The 16,032-nt window shown below is 41.0% G+C and overlaps 1 protein-coding gene and 1 long non-coding RNA gene across 46 annotated transcripts in view; one reads left to right on the top strand and one right to left on the bottom strand.

Moving 5' to 3' along the window:
• The window catches only part of CELF2 (CUGBP Elav-like family member 2), a 789,997-nt gene that overhangs the window by 583,783 nt on the left and 190,182 nt on the right, over positions 1 to 16,032 (top strand). The window lies entirely within an intron of this gene.
• On the bottom strand, positions 2,823 to 10,675 carry LOC139080524 (uncharacterized). Its single transcript, XR_011535092.1, has 2 exons — positions 10,555 to 10,675; positions 2,823 to 3,855 (listed from the first exon to the last, which is right to left on the bottom strand). It is a non-coding gene; the product is annotated as an uncharacterized lncRNA (long non-coding RNA).

The raw sequence follows: 16,032 nt of genomic DNA, 5'->3' as shown, positions 1-16,032 counted from the left end.
TATTATTTACATACAGTGGAATTGACCATTTTATGTGTACAGTTTGATGAATTTTGATAATTGTATGCAATAGTGTAAAACCACCAGAATCCATTTTGTTGGGTTTTTTGCTTCAATTTCCCAGCAGTTAATTTTCCTAATGTTTGCAAAACATGGTTGGAAGCGGGTACAGCACTAACTCTACAGGTGAAGGGAGAGGTGCGTTCAAGTCAGCAGGTGTTCTTTGAGCACCTGTTGTGTGCCAGGCACCTGTGGCAGGTGCAGGGGACCCTGACTTCAAGGAGTTTCTGTACCAGGAAGCATAGGCAGCTGAAGAAGAGAAAAGTGTGTGTATTTAGCCATTAATTTACACATTGATGAAGAAAAGGATACCCGCTAATTAGTGCCAGGGAGCAAATATGTCCTGAATAGTTGGTTTATCAAGTGGCAAGACTGTCTGTATTCTCTACGCTCTTCCATTCAAGAAGGAGAAAAACTTTGTTGGGTTTTGCTCTAGATTCTTAATATTCAAACAGGATTTCATTTCCACTACTTCCAACATTTTGAAGAAGAGGAAATTTACTGAGAAAAAATGAGACTTCCAGCTTCTTTCATGTTATTAAGACGTGCTAACCCCCGCCATCTTTGAAATTGACATTCTTGTAAATATCAAGCATCTCGGAAGTACCATCTTCCATTCTGGGAGCTCTCTCACTCTTCAGAAATCCAAAGGAAAGTGAGAGAGCTCCATTGAGCCATGAGACTCTGGAAGAGCCTGTGCTTTCACTCTTCCTGCATCTGGGGCCTCTTGATTCATCCTCCACCCCCTCTCCAACCCTTCCAACCCCTCCATCCACTCTGGTGGTGTGGGCCCTTGATTCCTCCTAGATTACTGTCTTGAAAAGGCCCCTAGCAAACCCTGCAGGAGCACTAGAGATATCGCAGAGGCTCTTACAAATACTTCACTGGTGCTCCTGTCTGACGCCTGCAGTCCTTGAAGTGCAAAATTACTGCAGGTGCGGTTCCAATGGTGCACCGATTGGCCAACCAGCGCCTCTCAAATCAACAGCTTTTAAGCGTGTCCATTTGCAGACGCACTGAAAGCTTGCAGGTAGATGTGCAGCCTGTAAATGAGCTCAGTGTCTACAGTTTCCGTGCCTTAGACCCCAAGGCGTGTTCGTGGCAGGTAAAGAAATCAACGACCTACGCCCAGATGTGGTCCCAGAAATTATAAGTCTACACAATTGGACTTTTCAACTAAATGCTATTTTGCAAATTCAGAAATAATAAAATTCCCACCAATTTCCAGGCATAGAAAACCAATTTCTCCCTTGATGGGTCCAATTACATGGTTGATATAAAATTTTAAGACCTATCTTAGTGTTTTCTGAGCCTAGCTACTCTCTGTGGGCTTATGAATATATAGCACATGTAAGATATTTGAGTATTTGTATGTCTGGACTATTTGCATGAAAGAAGTTCGGCAAATTCTTTTAATACCCAACCATTAAGCAGCATTTTCTCTGCGTTTCCTCTCTGCCGGTGTTCCTCTCTCTCCTCTTCCTTTTCCTTCTTCCCTTCCTTACTCATCAAATATTTGAGGCCCTACTAAGTGCCAGTCTCCCTGTTATACTGGGGATACAGTGATCAACAAAAGGACAGCTAGTTCATGCTCTTGTGGAGCTTATGGTCAAATAAAGGAGGCAGGAATCAGCCAAATAATCACAAAAAGAAGCATAAATGACCAACTCCAGTGAGTGCAATGAAGAAAACGTGCCCAGTGCTGAAAAGTTAGTGTCATTCCTTGCTGTCTTTGACTGTTCACTTGTGGAAAAATGGTGGTGTGGTTAGTTTCTGAATGAAGGGTGCCCCCACAGGGCTTTTTGCAGAGGCTGTCTTTTGGGAGGTCTTATTCTGAGTACATAGAGCCCAGCATGCTAAGAGAAATATTCTGATGTCAGGTGAGAAGAAAGATTTTTATGTCTTTCATGGCAATTAGTATGCCTTTTACTGAGAAATTTACTCCTCAAGGAAGGGCTTGTACAAACTAATGAGGGGGATGTTATTTGTCTGTGTTTGCCAGGTAACTGAATAGCCTAGAATGATGGCTGGTTGTGAGTCCATCTTGACAGGTGCACTTCAGACCCAGATGAGATACTTCAGGTGATTAAGGCATCTCTGGGAGCTGCCTTTGGTTTCTGTCCTGCCTTCCATCATATTTTTTAAGAAGCCACTGAGTGGAACATTCTTTTTTTAAATGCATAGCGCTGTTCAGCATCAGAGCAGTGTTTTTTGAAAATGGATCTCTGCAGCAGGGCCTTGGCTGGATACCTGGATCCTTTCTGAATGTGACATCCTGTCATCCCCAATACTGTGTAGAACAACCTTGCTCTGCAGCTTTACTCAACTTTTTTTTTTTTTTTTTGCAACAACGATGACAACCATTAGAATAATATAAACCACTTACTAATCAGTTTAGTAACCAAGGACATCTGCTTTACACAATACGGAGCCAAATTAAGAAGGCTTTTATGATGTTCAGAAATTGCCTGTTAGACAAAGTCAGAAAACCTAATGGTAAAATCAGTTGACTCTTTGTGCCACATTCCAACCAGCTGTACCCTTTGAACAGTGACTGCAGAAAGCCACCGAATTTTTGGCATTCAAAATGTCTTCAGAAAGGAGTCCCTTCCTAGATAGATAGTATTCCAGAACATTCCTAACTTGATACCTTGTGGGTGGCCTTGGAGCCCCCTTTTCCCTCCCCTTAGATTTGCTCCTTTCAAACCAGGAGGAATGGACCTCTTGAAAACAAGCAGTCATGAAAATAAGATTGTCTCATGCAGATCGGTTAAAGCTTTATTTGTGCATCTCGGGTATTGATGGTGGCCAAGCTCAGTGGCTAGCAAGGTGTAATTATTGTCCTCAGGAAACGTATCATCTTGGATGCAAATAAAGGAAGTTATTTTAGAGTGTGAAATTGCTATCATGAAAGTAAGTAACTGATGTATGGGAGTTGGAAGCAAGAGTCCTGATCGTGTTTAGGGTGGGATAGGATGGAAGGAAGCTCCCTGGAAAAGGAGGGAGAGCATCTGTCCCAAGACCTAGCCGTACAGTTGCAATAACTGGGGCCAAAATTCACAACTTTGAATATCAGTCTCCCTAAAATGGCAGACAAAAAGAAAAAAAACAAGGGCAAATAAATTTGTCCCCTGGAGTTTCCCATTTTTTCCCAGTCCCTCAGTCTCCAGTTGCGGATCCTGGGGAGTGAGTCATAGATGTGATGGGAGGAGACATCTTCTACATCCAGGAAGACTTGTGGTCTCTAAAGAGTCCTTGTCTATAAGGACATTCTGCAAGGCCACCTTCAGGCATATGTAATGTGCAGTTTCTAAGACCAGACACCACCGTATAAGCCACCAAGTTTTCACGAGCCAGCCTCTCCATCTTCAAGCATTTTCTGATGAGTCCTTCATGGTTGTCGTTTCTGACACTGTTCCTATGCCTGTCGTGTAGCCACTATATAATCCAGCCAACATCAGAGGTGAAAGAGGAGTTAAGAGGGATGGTCTGAGAAATCTCAGCCATGACTCTGAAAACGTACCCAGTCGTGTTTGGGGAGCCTGGTTCTGAGGCGGAGTTTGGATAAATGGCCAAGAATAAGAGTTTGGCGATGATACTCTGTGAGGTTAGCAAGGTCTCTGCTGCTGAAAACCATATTGGGCCAATTCCTTAATAGTGCAGGATACTTGCTTTTCATGGAGAAGAACCAGCTATTCCTGTAGCATAGTGGCCAGCCTTCTCCAGCGATGATGGCATTGATAGGTCACAGTCTGAGGGGACTTCTGCCGGAACTTAACCTCTGGTGAAGCACTTCTGACAAAGCCAGAAGACATGGAAACAATTAAAAAGCTAATATAGTACACAGAAACATGAAGATAAGATGTGTCTTCTCTTCGTCCTCCCTTCCCCCCCTCCTGCCTCCCTCCCCACCCTTTGTCTCCCTCTCCCCCCTTGCCCCCCTTGCCCCCCTTGCCCCCCTGCCCCCTCCTTCTTACTCCCTTCCCAGCTTTCTCTCTTTCCCTCCTTTCTCTCTTTCCTTCCTTTCTTTCTTTCCTTCCTTTCTCTTTCCCCTCTCTCCTCTCTTTCTCTGAATGCTGAAAGGTCAGAGATTTATGTGTACATACATAACTGCACACTCTTAATGTGGTCCTGCTTGTTATTCTTGCTGACTTTCCTATGAAATTAGATTGGTTCCAACTGTTTTTGTGCTTATTTTAAGAGAAAAATATAGTATCACTTAGCTCCTTTATTCCCAATAAGGAGGGAAATTGGGTTGGGATAAAGGGTTGCTTCATTGAAAATAAATCGCAATACAAGTGTGCATGTAGTTCGCTTCATGTTTTTCATATCTAAAACAAACTGATTCAGCATTTTAAAATGTGGCATTAAATGACAGTGTTTAAAATTTTCCAAAATTTAGTGATCATTTATATCAAGCAAATAGGACATGTAAATAAAGCGTTATCACTCATCTATTTGTTCATTTATTCAACACATTGAAGTCCACTGTGCACCAGGCGCTGTGATAAGTTCTAAGCGTGTAGTGGTTCATACAACATTCTTGGTCCCTCCTCTCATGGAGCTTGCAGTCATCATATGTGAAATTTTAGAAAATGTTGAACAGGTTCAAAATCCCTTTGATACGTATTCATAAATTCCTCTGATAGTTACTTTCTGTAGCTTTGGACGACATACTATTTCACTGTGGTTCACGTCAGCTCATTTTAAAGAAAAGCATGAGGTTATTTCTTGTAGACCAGGATGGAGAAAGAAAGTGCTGACTGAAATTCCCTTTCTTGAAACAACAGGTAGATGGCAAGTAGATATACAGCAGAATTTTCCCACTTACTGCATGACATTGTTTTACAAGTTACTTCAATCTAAATGACTTCCTTTATAATGGGAACCACTTAGCTGGACCATTAAGGAGGTGGTTTCAGGTTCAACCGCCTCGCTCTTGAAATTGACCTGATCAGTGGTGGAAATGGCCACGAACTCATACAAATGGAGGGTGAGGGCCTCTGGGCCCCAGCTGAGTGCAGATCATTAAACAGCAGGTGCTGTGCAAACCAAACTCCTGAGCAGTCATACACTCAGGGCTCAGAGAGGGAACGAATAGGCATTTCTTTGGCTGGCTGTGAAATTAATTTGCTTGGACATAAATCTAACCTTTTTTGAGCCAGGAATTAGGATTATTCAATGACTTTTGTTATTTATGATGTGGCCATAGGGGAAAAGCCCCTGAGTATGATACATTGATAAAGAGAGCCAGGTTTAGGTTGGGTAATTTGGTAAAAAATGAGAGTTTCACGCAAGCAAGTGAATGGCTCAGACGGCATAACTCAACCTTCACAACTAAATTTTGAAAATACACCTCCTGTGAGGGATTCAGTTCCTCCATTCACTCTCTTTTTTTAATAAACTGATGATCTATTATCTAATAACGGGCCTTCTTCATTTTAAGTTACTCTAAAATGGCACAGTGCTCCAGAGCTGATGCTATTAAAATAGCAATGGTAACGTTTTGTCACACTGCCTGTCACCACTCAGTTTCACATTCCCACCTCCTTACTTTGTCACCAGAGCCTTTAATCCCTCCTGCCCCCATTAAAGTGTCTACTTGTCTCCTGAAACTCATTTATACTGTTTGTTTTTGATGTCTTCGTTGGCAACTTAATTTATATGTCTGCTATTTTTCAAACAGAGTAATACTCTGTGCTTACTCTAATTTCCTGTTTTTAAAATCACAGCCTTTGGGTTTGTGTGGCTTCTACCAGTGTAAACCATTCATCTCATTCCTCTGTCAACACCCGCTTATAATTTTCAGAATATTTCCTCAAATTTTCTTTCCATCACTCAGAATAAGATCTTTCTGTCCATTTGACAGAAAATATTAAATCCTAGGACTCTGGCAACTTGAGCTACTGTCTACTTCCTTTGAGTGACCAAAATGTACTATCTAGAAAACAGAGGCCACGTAAGGACAATTCATTGGTGATGACCAGTGTCTCAGAGTAATATCTGTCCCTAAATTTCCAATTCTCCATTCTATATTTATTTCCATCATCTTTCACAGCTTTTTCTGTGATAATCAAGGAATCTTGATGTCCTTTCAGAACGCTGTGTCAGCCCTGTATCTGTTAAGTACTTTTTCTCTCACACATGACTACTCTTATGTTTCAAGATGTCAACAGTGGAGCAGTCTACAAAAATATCAATAGAGCCCTTGCAGAGTGAATTGTAATATTAAGCAAACTAGGAGTAAGAGAGGAGGGTGACATATCTCCAAAAATTTCCAAGATAACATTATGCATACAGGTAGATATACATACATGTGTATGTATTTATAGTTAGAATACAGGAACCATCCTTTCAACCATTTTTTGAAAAGGTTAACATTGGTGACATGTATAAAAGAATTGTCTTTCCCTTGGTTAATTCTGGTTGCAGCTAATTAGTATTATTCACAGAGCTCTGTCTAAGTCAGTGAAGTTGATACACAGAATGTAATGCATTAGTAAGAGAACAGAAGAAAACACTCATATCTGTGGACGCAGAGTGAGGATTCGAGGTTTGGCAAATTTGTGATGTGCAGGATATGAGTACTTAGAATTTTATATTTCCTATGGTTTTGTAATAATCTGACTGTTTGCCTTCAGAGTGTATTATATACCCCAGGGAACATTCTTTCTCTTAGTCATCTTTGCTCATTCGTACTTTCAACCATTCATTCTACAGACGCGTACTTTATGTCAGCATTGTTACTGCTCTGCATTTTCCTAATCGTAGACCTCTAGGGGTACAAAATTGTCTCAAGGGATCACTGAGGAGGTAGGAGCTGTATCCATCACGTCCATCAAGCCTTCACAGATTGCCCCTCTTTCCTTCTCACACACCATGATAGAGTTTTGTCTGCTTACTTTCATGTCCCGTAACACTATTCTTCTAAGGCATTTATCACTCTCTATTTTGTATTAAAAATACTGAAATCTAAAGTATATATACATATATCCATATATATGTATATGTATATCTATAGTCATTTATGTATATATGTAATATATATTTGTATTAAAAACTTGAGTTCTGAAGTGTAAATGTTTCATATTTCTAACCAGATTAGGGGTGTGTGTGTGTGTGTGTGTGTGTGGGAGCAAGATTGGTCCCAAGCTAACATCTGTTGCCAGTCTTCCTCTTTTTGCTTGAGGAAGATCGTTGCTGAGATAACATCTACGCCAATCTTCGTCTATTTTATGTGGAGTGTTGCCACAGCATGGCTTGATGAGTGGTGCTAGCTCTGTGCCAGGGATCTGAACCTGCAAACCCTGGGCCACAAAGTGGAGCGCGTGAACTTAATCACTATGCCACCAAGCCGGCCCCAAGATTACATATTTTTGAGAGTGCAATCTATTTTATTTTTTTGTTCCCCACAGCACTACTAGCATAATATTTTACATTTGTATGTGAATGCGTTGTACATGTGTATTTGTATATGTGTATTTGTAAATGCTAAGCAAGTAATTGTTGGATGAGTGAATATTACTGATACGCAATCTGCTATTAGTCCACTAAATGTCAGAGTTTCTTCCTTTTTGTATTCTGTCTTTTCACTGCTAGTTTATACACAACTAGATGTTGACAGCCAGAGAAAGGCGATCCATCTAATATTATGAATATGAGAAACCCCTGGAAGTGCATTTGCTTACTAACAAAGAGGTAATTCATTGGACATCCAAGATGAACTCAGCCATCATTACATATAAGTTGTGATTTTTAACCAAAAAGAAAAACCCATAAAATAAATTAAAATCACATGTATCAAATTGCAATTCCAGTGCAAACAGTTCAGGGTAAAACAGTTTGAAAGTCTGAATATTTGACTTCCTCAAAAACTTGGCAGGACAGTAATTGAGTTGGGGATAATATTGACACGATGCCTTAGAAGGCTAATGACAAGAAGACAATTTCAGAGATTGCAGTGCCCTTGAAGTATGTCCTAAAGGAAGCCAGCTCTCATATGTTTAGTTTTCTGGAGGAAACGCTGTACCAAGAAGCAAGAGAGCCCCTGGGGCTCATTATGGTCATTGTATACTTGGTCTCTAAACAAAAAGTGGCGTGATATTTTTGCAGGACTTCTGCTGCCCAATGTTAAGCTCTGAGATTCATCATCCCAGCTGAGTGAAGGTTCCAGTTAGCTCCTGGGAGTTCTCTTGGGTTTAACAGACCTGTTCTGAAAATTGACTTTGACTTCAGTCTTCGTAACTGGTTTTTAAATTCCAAAGATATTAAATAACCTGCACACATTGTGTGGATAAAGACTCTTTGCCATTCCCCAGCATCGTCTATGTACTGCATTAATATGGATCCATGAAGCAGGATGAGATATTCTCAGCCATGTTGTGGTAGCAGCCATAGGCAGCCATGGATGGGTGGGAAGAACAAATATTATACATAAGCCATACTTTGCAGTTAGGTATAGCTGCGGTTGGTCCTGGTGATTCCTTCAGGAACAGAGGAGTCCATGAAAGAGAGAAGATCATTTAAAGGGTTGGCCCAGGAATCTAGTTTTGCAGCTGGTTACACATAAAAGCCAGCGCTGCTAATGGAAGAATTGATTTTTTGCTAATTCGTAGATAAAATTCATAGCAGATTTTAGCTAATATTTTGGGTAGATAGTTTTAGGTGCGTGTTCATGGAAAAAACTTAATTTTTTAAAAAGTGGAAGATGTGTGATTATTGAAACTTTTTTTTAACAAAAAACTCAGTTTATATCTGTGTGCAAATGTGTGCAATTTAGTTCTCCTCAGGTTATCCTGTTGTTGCATCCAGGTCCCCTTCTTCACTCCCTCCTGCTTTGTTTTTGTGATTCTTGCTCCATTTAAACATGCCCACCAGTGTGTAGTCAAGAACAAGGAAAAGAAATATCATCCTGTTACTTCTTGCAAAAGATTTACTTCTTGCTAAAGATCTACTATTTAAAATGAACTTCTAGGCAGATTTTAAGAATTATCTTGTTTCTCCGTTTGTACCACTTTTTACAAGCAAGTTATGCTTTTAAGAGGGCAAAAGCCTGGTATGCAAGAGGGTAGAATATCAAGGGATGGAAATATGGACATACTTTGGTCATGATGAAACTGAATTGACTCAAGAGCGTAGCCAAGGAATCAAAATAAACCACTTTCCTAATTCAGCAAATGTGGACAGTAGAGGTAGAGTCTTCGAAACCCACGTGATCCTGAATACTCAAGAGACTGTGTGTTAAACAATGACAAGACCCAATGCAATTGTCTTTGTGTTATAAATTTTCAATTGCAGAAAGTTACAGCTCATTCAAGATCTAATACCCATAATGCAATCTGACAGCAGCAAAGTCACTCCACAGGCGAAAGGCTTAAATGAAAAGCAATGCTAAATGGCTGCCTAGGAGAAAAGCTGACACACTGTTATCTAATCATATGTCCAAAGGGTGTCATAGACCGCAGAAGAACAGGGCCACCAAGGGGACCCTTACGCTTTTGTTAATCATGCATCTAAAGTATTGGTCATTTGTGCAATGAAATTTGCTTTTGTTCAGGCGCCAGTAGAGTTCACAGCCTCACAACAGGACAAATGAGGATTCTGAATATTCTAAGAGGTGGTACTGGTAGTTACTTGAATTAAAAGTTACAGTGTTCCAAAAGGGACGGCAGAAGTGTTAGGCCGAATTTGAGTGATGGAAATGCCATTCATTAAATAGTGCTGTTATGGTTTGAAAGTATGAAACTGGAAGAAGGAGCTTAAAGAACAGGTGGGCTACATGTGTACTCTAGGATTCCCATGAGCTTTCAGTCATGAAGTTGGAAAGTAGGAAGTGTAAAAGTCTAGGAAAGAAGGCAAACATATCTAATTTCTTCTAAAGAGTGCACAAGCAACCATTAAGGAAGAGAGGGGCCAGGGAAAATAACAGGTTTTTAGAGCCTTGAGCTGACAGATGTCAAGAACTTGGATTTCTCCACTTAGATTGAAATTCTTTAAACAGAATCTAGAAAGCTAGAGCCAGTAGGTGCCCCATTTAAATATTGCTCCCTGCATTCAAACATTGATTCCCCCCATTGAAATATTGATCGCTCATTCAAATGTTGACCTTTCTCTCCATTGAAATACTGATTTTTTGATCCAACAGCTTCTGCTTTGGGACCAAGAAGATCAATAAAAATATACAGTTCTTCACGTTTCACAATTTAAAGGCCCATGCAATGATACCACAATTGATGGTGATAGCAGTAATGATAATTGTGAAAGAAAAGTCTTGAATGTACGTGTACAAGACAGAGAAGATATTATTAAGGTCTGAAAAAAGAGCAAACATCATATTCCTTAAAAAGGGAAAGAATGTATATTAGGCTACTCCAAGACACATTTCTATCATTGTCTTTAATCCCCCTACAATCCAGTATCATTAACCCTGCTTTGCAGGGGAAATCTGATTCTCAAAAGGGCCGAGTAACTTCTGTGTTTAAGACTATTCCTCACCCTGTGGCATCTGTAGCTTCTGCCCGATGTTTCAGTCTTCCCTCACCCGGTCTGTTTTCCTTGGAGGTCCAGGAAAAGACACCGATTCCTCATTCCTTAGGAGTGAACCTGCAAAGGACTTTGAAATCTTTAAAGAATTCCCTCCCCAAATTAGCAAGTGTGAAGCAGAGGGCCTGCAAAACTCTTTTGTGCAACAGATTTGGTGTTTTCATAGTTGCCTTTTCTGTCACAAATAGGTTCTCTGTGTACTTTTTGGTTAGATTTGTATATTACTGGATATTTTCCGTAGAAGGTAGGATTACTAGCATAGCGATACCTGCATATATTTTTGCTAAGAACGTCATTCACTCTTTTATAGAGAGATGAATACCACTGTCCTCCCCTCTCTTCTGCCCCAATGAAGGGCACGTTGTCGTACAGCCCAATATTCAGGCCTAATGAAGAGGTCCACCACTGCAATGGGAGCTTTTGCCTCTCCCATTTTTCTGTGAGTCTAAAGTTACTGCTCGGAGAGCTGTGTTTAGATCCCACGATTCTGCTTATTCGTAATAGAAAGGTGTGTTGGAGCACTCTGAAAGCAGCAGTGATGAAAGAGCAGATAGTCACGTGTTGCCTCAGAAGATGCATCCCATTGGGAATCTGAGATGGCCACAAGAAAGGCTTTATATAGAACTAGTTCTTACCTGTCAAAGGTGTGTGGCTTAGGTCTGATCGGGTATCACTGTTAGTCTCTCAAGGCATCATGCGCTTTTTTGCATTCTTGTGGGTACCCTTGGGCAAGCCACTCCTCCGTGCTAGGGTGTCTGTGAAGGTAGGGACCGAGTGCCTCTAGTTCACCACCTTCCTGGCACCTTGAAGAGTTTGCCTGCTAAGGACTGACTGAGTGGACTCTTGTCTCTAAGTACTAGTGTTTCTGTTGACGGTGGGATCTGCAAAGTACTGCAAGAGGAGGGAATCGGGAACCCATGGGTAACTTGCCCTTCCTCATCGCCTCCACTCGTGCACAGAGAGTCCTCCTGGGTGGAGGAGGTGGGGAGACCTGGGAAACCTAAGAAGGGCGTGCGTCTGTCATTTGGATTGAAACACTTTCCTTTTAAGTAATTGGAATAGTTCTGGCCAGTGGCTTGAAAGGATCTGACCCAAATCAGTGCCTAGCAGAGCGTCGGTGCTGCTTGAAATCTTAGGTTCTCATGTGATCCTCCGATGCCAATTTCTGCAGCTTCACAGAATTCGTGAAGGTTAGGCGTTTATATTGACTGATGCTTTGAGAGGTGTGGCACCGTGAGGAACCTTGGAAGCCCTGGTCCTGACTTCCTGTGCGCTTTTCCTCCCAAGAAGTCACCTACGTCAGCCAGTTCTGGTATAACGTGCTGTGACATTATTTTACGCCTTCTCCTAACTTAAAATACTGCCTCATTTTTCTCCCACACTGCCATTGATGTCTCTGTACTTGTTTCAAAATAATTTATATGTCGCTTCTGTATTAACCTGTACACCTCTTTTTAGCAATTTCTCCCTTCCTTGACGTGTCTTTTTTTTTTGTACATGACATGAAATAGCGGAGGTCAGGAGCCTGGACCAAGAGCATAGTTTGTACATTCTGTTTTCTTTGGTTCGTCAAAAAACTTGGACTCTCGTGTATTAAAAATGCATTTCTTCCAACTGGACGCCTCCGTAGCTTGCAACTTGGCAAACAGATTTTCTAAAATGAAAGTAATTTTCTCAATGCCCATGAGTATGCTTCTAGAAAGACCCTTGCCTCAGAAATGTTCTAAACATCCACAGTCATTTTTCCATCCTCAAGAGATAGTAGTACTTGCAGTCATAGAGCAAGGGATATTCTCAGCTTCCATGCACTTAGAACTTTTCTTGTTCATCTTTCCTTTATGAAATTCGTCATTACTGCTCCCCTGCATTTTGGTCAAAGAGCATGGGCCGCCCTGGCCAAAGGCCTTCCCCAGAAGTCCTGGCAGCAGATGAATAAGTTGATGCTTGTCAGTATGGTCTGAGGTCTATAAGGACCAGCATCGCTTGGGGCAGTGGTCCAGATTCCAGGATCTCTCCCTAGATCTACAGAATCAGACTCTGAGGGTGGAGCCTGGGATTTTGTGCTCTGCCAAGCTGTCAGGTGATTCTTGGCTCCTTGAGAACAGTTACATCCATTCAGCAAATATTTCTTATGGTCTATAATGTACCAGACACTTCACTAGATGCTGGGAGTAGAGAGATGCACAAAAACAGATGTGGAGCCTGAATGTGTTGCTTTATACTTGTTTAGAAATGTGACTCAGCCTTAGATGGTAAGGTTCGGAGAGATGCCTGAAAACCTGGAGCTGACATTTTTAATCATTCAGTCAATTAACAAGTATTTATTCGTTCCTAGGAGAAAGGCACTGTATTTAAGCACTCAAGATGATAGAAAATATAACATGGTTCCTACACTCCAAGGATCGTATAGTCAGTCTAGTTAAGAAAACAGCATATGAAAAGTTAAATAATAGAGGAGTCAAATAATTCAGTACTACAACCCAAAGAAACCACTGTCTAATGAATGATTAATTGCTAAGTCAGCAGTTCTGACAGTGAGTACCAATGTCTTGGGTGTTACTCTTTCTTTCCTGTACTACTTCCATCTGGACTTTTCCTCATCCTGAATCCATCCTAGTTCTAATATTTTTTTGAGTTATAAAATGTATAATATTAAATATCTTAAAATAGTCCATATTGCACTATAGAATATTTGGCATTTTTGAAAGAGAGCGCACCTCTGCTTTAGATAGCAAATCATTCTGCTGACTTAACATCCAACCATATAGCAAAGGTTAATTATCTAATTATATGGAGGCATATTCTGATAAAATAGGCATTTTTTAATTCTCAAGATGCTGCCTAGTTTGAATATATATATGATGTCAGAACTTTTGTCATCATTTGAAATACGGAGATTGCTACAGGTTGGCTTTGCAGGGGAGCCTGGAATATCCTCTCTTGGAAATTTTAAAGAGGTCAATAGATTAGAGTGTCTTAGAAATATGCTACGTAATACTCTTCATTAGCTCTCGTGGATCACCCCTCTGTGATTTAAGTACTCCAAATTTTAGGGACATTCTTTGCGAGTTGTATGCTTATAAATTGCAGAGGGTGGAAGCCATGTCAATCCAGTGCTGTGCATAAGAGCGTTGGTTTCACAGTCAAGACAGTTCTGTGTTCATGTTGGGACTCTCTCACTTCACTGTGTGGCCATGGAACTCAATTCTTAGACTCAATTTTCTCACCCATAAAATGGCTTGAATATAGTACTTATCTAACAGGGGCAAAGAAAACATTAAAGTTACCAGATGTTAAGCCCTTACCCAAAGCCCTGACGTAGAATAATCTCTCAGTAAATATCGGCTCTGATTATCATCATCAGTATTTGTTAGTTAGAAGAACCCACTGTATATTTATTTGCCTTTCCCTAAAGAGTAAGATGTGTTAGGTTCTACAAAATAACTTATTGGCCTTTTCCGACATCCAATTCTACATGTATTTCAGCAACTTTTTCTTAATAGAATTATCCATATTCTTTCACTTACCCGAAATCTTGGAGTTGCGGAGCCAAGCTTCGATTGTGTTTCCTTGTAATATAGACCCAAAGGAGGGTATAAATATACAGATGCATTATTGAGTAATTCATAGTGCGTATACCAACCAGTCAATGCTCAATTTAGGGTAGTAAAAATAATTTGAACAAAATTAGCACAATGTGAAGGTGTACTGAAGCAGAATATGACAATTCCCATAGAAGAGGCCTTGAAATAGCAACAGTAATGATGATGGAGTTTTTACTTCCCAGTGGCTCTTGTTTCTTGGAGCTGTTTACATATTCAATATTAGAACATTTCTTAAAAACTGAGACACAAAATGGAATTGTCCTGGCCCTGAGGCTAAGGCCTGAGGCACCAGAGGGGACATGGCCATACTGAGTGGCATTTCCTCGGTGTTCCGCCTGTGGCTCTCGACCCCCCAGGCCCAACTTTAAGCTGAAGCACAGGGAACTACTGAGCAGCCAGTGCTACTAAAAGCAACATAACTCTTAACATGCTTGTCCTATGTCTCTGTGTAGGAGTTCTGGTCCCAGTTCAAGTGTAAGGGTGGGCGTTTCCCCAAGCCACCAACAGGCAATGCTCCGACACCAGCTGGATGTCCTAAACTCAACTCAGTTCTGACGCTATCTGGAAACAGCCTCAGATTCCACAGTTTAAGGGCTCAGTCCTACAAGGCTTCCCCGTGACCCCTACTTCAGAAGCCAATCACAAGTCCAAGTTGCCACCTGTGCTTCTGACCTACTGGCTATAGATTGGAGGTTCCAATGAACCCCTCCTTGGGTTCGGTTAATTTGCTAGAATGGCTCTCAGAACTCAGAGAAACATTTTACTTACTAGATTACTGTCAATTATAAAAGGGTATAACTCAGGAACAGCCAGATGGAAAAGATGGAGAGGACAAGGTATGTGGGAAGGGGTGTGGTGCTTCCATGCTCTAAGACATGCCATTCCCCCCCCACTCCCCAAATCTCCACATGTTCACCAACTGGGGAGTTCTCCAAACCCCATCCTTTTGGGTTTTTCTGGAGACATCATTACACAGGCATGGCTGAATAAATCATTGGCCATTGGTGATTCATTCAACCTCCAGCCCCTCTCGTCTCCCCAGAGATCAGGAGGTGGGACTGAAAGTTCCAACTCTAGTCATGTGGTTGTTTCTCCTGGCAACCAGCTCCCATCCTTAGATGAGGTCCAAAAGTCACATCATTAACATAACAAATGACAGCCTTATGCTCTCGTCACGTAGGAAATTACAAGAGTTTTAGGCGCTCTATGCCAGAAAAGGGGAAGAAAACAAAACATATATTTCTTATAAATCACAGTATTACTCTCTTCCCTTAGAGACTTTATTTTATTCACTCTCCAGATACACTTACTGAGTGTAGACCGTGCAGGATTGTGCTGGGTGCTGTGGTGGTTACCAAAATGAACCTAACCCTCAAAGAATTTAGGATCTAACCGAAAAAATTAGCCTGAATATGTGCTGCCAAATTTCTGTTTTAAAAAGACTTGGGCAGGTGTCGTGAACTGCCTTTGTTGAATGCACATCAAACCTTGTTTTCTTTTAGGAAGCCGGGATGCTGAAATGAATGGCATGTGTTCAATAGGAGACCATCTCTGGAGTGTGTTAACAGAGCCACGTTCTCCCTCCTAAACAATTTGTAATGATTTAAGATGGAAGCTTGGGTGCTGTGATTGAAAAAGGCCATAAATTACCAAGTCTAAGAGAGAAAGCCAGTGCTTATCATGTAACTTGAGCGTGGACCGTGTTGAAGGCATTAAGTGCAATGGTATGTGACTGAGCTGATGGGAGTTAATATGTAATTACTGTTTTTTACAGTATGGTTAGAGTGATTATATTCTATTTATTCTGTTTTCCTTTGGAAATACA

Source organism: Equus przewalskii, chromosome 30 (assembly GCF_037783145.1).
Source record: "Equus przewalskii isolate Varuska chromosome 30, EquPr2, whole genome shotgun sequence".
Lineage (NCBI taxonomy): Eukaryota > Metazoa > Chordata > Mammalia > Perissodactyla > Equidae > Equus > Equus przewalskii.
The sequence above is the reverse complement of the archived record's forward strand: the minus strand, read 5'-3'. Positions and strand labels throughout refer to the sequence as shown.